Here is a 4019-nt window from a genome sequence, read left to right as displayed (position 1 = left end):
GTTTCGGTAAATGAGTATTAAGAATGGGGAATCTCTTAATATGACTGTTTGCTTAACGTTTTGTTTTGAAAATCATTAAGTTAAATCGGTATTGAGAACGGGGAATCTCTTAATGACTTATTTAATTAATGTTGTTTGAAAGTCGTTTCGGTAAATGAGTATTAAGAATGGGGAATCTCTTAATATGACTGTTTGCTTAACGTTTTGTTTTGAAAATCATTAAGTTAAATCGGTATTGAGAACGGGGAATCTCTTAATGACTTATTTAATTAATGTTGTTTGAAAGTCGTTTCGGTAAATGAGTATTAAGAATGGGGAATCTCTTAATATGACTGTTTGCTTAACGTTTTGTTTTGAAAATCATTAAGTTAAATCGGTATTGAGAACGGGGAATCTCTTAATGACTTATTTAATTAATGTTGTTTGAAAGTCGTTTCGGTAAATGAGTATTAAGAATGGGGAATCTCTTAATATGACTGTTTGCTTAACGTTTTGTTTTGAAAATCATTAAGTTAAATCGGTATTAAGAACGGGGAATCTCTTAATGACTTATTTAATTAATGTTGTTTGAAAGTCGTTTCGGTAAATGAGTATTAAGAATGGGGAATCTCTTAATATGACTGTTTGCTTAACGTTTTGTTTTGAAAATCATTAAGTTAAATCGGTATTAAGAACGGGGAATCTCTTAATGACTTATTTAATTAATGTTGTTTGAAAGTCGTTTCGGTAAATGAGTATTAAGAATGGGGAATCTCTTAATATGACTGTTTGCTTAACGTTTTGTTTTGAAAATCATTAAGTTAAATCGGTATTGAGAACGGGGAATCTCTTAATGACTTATTTAATTAATGTTGTTTGAAAGTCGTTTCGGTAAATGAGTATTAAGAATGGGGAATCTCTTAATATGACTGTTTGCTTAACGTTTTGTTTTGAAAATCATTAAGTTAAATCGGTATTGAGAACGGGGAATCTCTTAATGACTTATTTAATTAATGTTGTTTGAAAGTCGTTTCGGTAAATGAGTATTAAGAATGGGGAATCTCTTAATATGACTGTTTGCTTAACGTTTTGTTTTGAAAATCATTAAGTTAAATCGGTATTAAGAACGGGGAATCTCTTAATGACTTATTTAATTAATGTTGTTTGAAAGTCGTTTCGGTAAATGAGTATTAAGAATGGGGAATCTCTTAATATGACTGTTTGCTTAACGTTTTGTTTTGAAAATCATTAAGTTAAATCGGTATTGAGAACGGGGAATCTCTTAATGACTTATTTAATTAATGTTGTTTGAAAGTCGTTTCGGTAAATGAGTATTAAGAATGGGGAATCTCTTAATATGACTGTTTGCTTAACGTTTTGTTTTGAAAATCATTAAGTTAAATCGGTATTAAGAACGGGGAATCTCTTAATGACTTATTTAATTAATGTTGTTTGAAAGTCGTTTAAGTTAAATGGGTATTAAAAATGGGGAATCTTTTAATACCTCGGTTTACTTAATGTGTATTTGAGGAAAATGTTTAAGTTAACTGGGCGTTGAGAATGGGGAATCTCTTAATGTCTCGGTTACTTAACTATCGTTTTTGAAAATCGTTTCGGTAAATGAGTATTAAGAATGGGGAATCTCTTAATATGACTGTTTGCTTAACGTTTTGTTTTGAAAATCATTAAGTTAAATCGGTATTAAGAACGGGGAATCTCTTAATGACTTATTTAATTAATGTTGTTTGAAAGTCGTTTCGGTAAATGAGTATTAAGAATGGGGAATCTCTTAATGACTCGTTTACTGAATGTTTTGCGAGAAAATCGTTTAAGTCAAAAGTATATTAAGAATGGGGAATCTCTTAATATGACTGTTTGCTTAACGTTTTGTTTTGAAAATCATTAAGTTAAATCGGTATTAAGAACGGGGAATCTCTTAATGACTTATTTAATTAATGTTGTTTGAAAGTCGTTTCGGTAAATGAGTATTAAGAATGGGGAATCTCTTAATATGACTGTTTGCTTAACGTTTTGTTTTGAAAATCATTAAGTTAAATCGGTATTAAGAACGGGGAATCTCTTAATGACTTATTTAATTAATGTTGTTTGAAAGTCGTTTCGGTAAATGAGTATTAAGAATGGGGAATCTCTTAATATGACTGTTTGCTTAACGTTTTGTTTTGAAAATCATTAAGTTAAATCGGTATTAAGAACGGGGAATCTCTTAATGACTTATTTAATTAATGTTGTTTGAAAGTCGTTTAAGTTAAATGGGTATTAAAAATGGGGAATCTTTTAATATCTGCATTTGCTTAACGATTGTTGTGAATGGAGTCTGTGTATGCTCATGCATTTCATTTGGTAAATTGTGTCGACCCGTGATAGGTGACACCTTGGTAAACTGTACGGACCCGTGATAGGTTGTACGTTTGCGATTTATATTTTAGTAAATCGTGTTGACCCGTGATAGGTGACACCTCGGTAAACTGTACTGACCCGTGATAGGTGGTACATTTACGATTTATATTTTTGGTGAATTGTGCTGACCCGTGATAGGTGGCACCTTGGTAAATTGTACGGACCCGTGATAGGTTGTACGTTTGCGATTTATATTTTAGTAAATCGTGTTGACCCGTGATAGGTGACACCATGGTAACTGTACTGACCCGTGATAGGTGGTACATTTACGATTCCCGCTTTTTCTTTTAGTAAATCGTGTTGACCCGTGATAGGTGACACCATGGTAACTGTACTGACCCGTGATAGGTGGTACATTTACGATTCCCGCTTTTTCTTTTAGTAAATCGTGTTGACCCGTGATAGGTGACACCATGGTAACTGTACTGACCCGTGATAGGTGGTACATTTACGATTCCCGCTTTTTCTTTTAGTAAATCGTGTTGACCCGTGATAGGTGACACCATGGTAACTGTACTGACCCGTGATAGGTGGTACATTTACGATTTCCGCTTTTTCTTTTAGTAAATCGTGTTGACCCGTGATAGGTGACACCATGGTAACTGTACTGACCCGTGATAGGTGGTACATTTACGATTTCCGCTTTTTCTTTTAGTAAATCGTGTTGACCCGTGATAGGTGACACCTCGGTAAACTGTACTGACCCGTGATAGGTGGTACGTTTATGATTTACGCATTTTAGTAAATCGTGTTGACCCGTGATAGGTGGCACCTCGGTAATTGGTACTTTGGCCTGCGATAGGCGGTACAATTATGATTTACGGCCCTTCGAGGAGGGTTTTGGTTTGGAATTCTGAGTCCATGCATTTTGGCATATACGCATCGCATTAGGGTGCTTGGCACACGAGTCGTGTTTGAATCAAGTTATGATTGAGTGTTATGTATTGATTTTGTGTGTAAGTGTGACTGATTGTAAACTATTTCGAAACTCAAGTTGTCGTGGTAATTGTGTTGGAATTGCTATGTGTTATGTATTGATTATCGTGTGTAAGTGTGATGGATTGAAAAACTATTTCGAAACCCAATTTGTCGTGGTGATTGTGTGGGAATTGCTAAGTGTTAAGATTTGGAGTTGTGTATGAATGTGATTGAATTAGTTTATGTATTTTTGGAAGGATAAGTAGGGAAATCGATTTCCCAATCGATTTGGGAAGTTATAGGGGCTCAACTATTTATAAAATCGATTTCCCAATCAATTTGGGAAGTTACAGGGGCTCAACTATTTATAAAATTGATTTCCCAATCGATTTGGCCATGCAGGAATTCAGCAAAACTGACAAAAATCGATTTGGAAATCGATTGGCATTAAGTCAGGGGCTCAGCTATCCTGTCAATCGATTGCCCAATCAAGTCAGTGGCTGAGCTAGGCTGTCAATTGATTGCCCAATCGATTGAATTAAGCCCAGAGTTCAAATTTCACTAAAAACCTTCAGGAAATCCATTTGGAAATCGATTGGCTTAGTAGAAATTCTTATTTTGAGTTAGATAACAGATTGCTCAATTGATTTATCAATGTCTTGGTTAGTTATGTATTACTTGTTGAATTGAGAACCTTATTTTGA

Source organism: Cicer arietinum, chromosome 5 (genome assembly GCF_000331145.2).
Source record: "Cicer arietinum cultivar CDC Frontier isolate Library 1 chromosome 5, Cicar.CDCFrontier_v2.0, whole genome shotgun sequence".
Classification (NCBI taxonomy): domain Eukaryota; kingdom Viridiplantae; phylum Streptophyta; class Magnoliopsida; order Fabales; family Fabaceae; genus Cicer; species Cicer arietinum.
The sequence above is the reverse complement of the archived record's forward strand: the minus strand, read 5'-3'. Positions refer to the sequence as shown.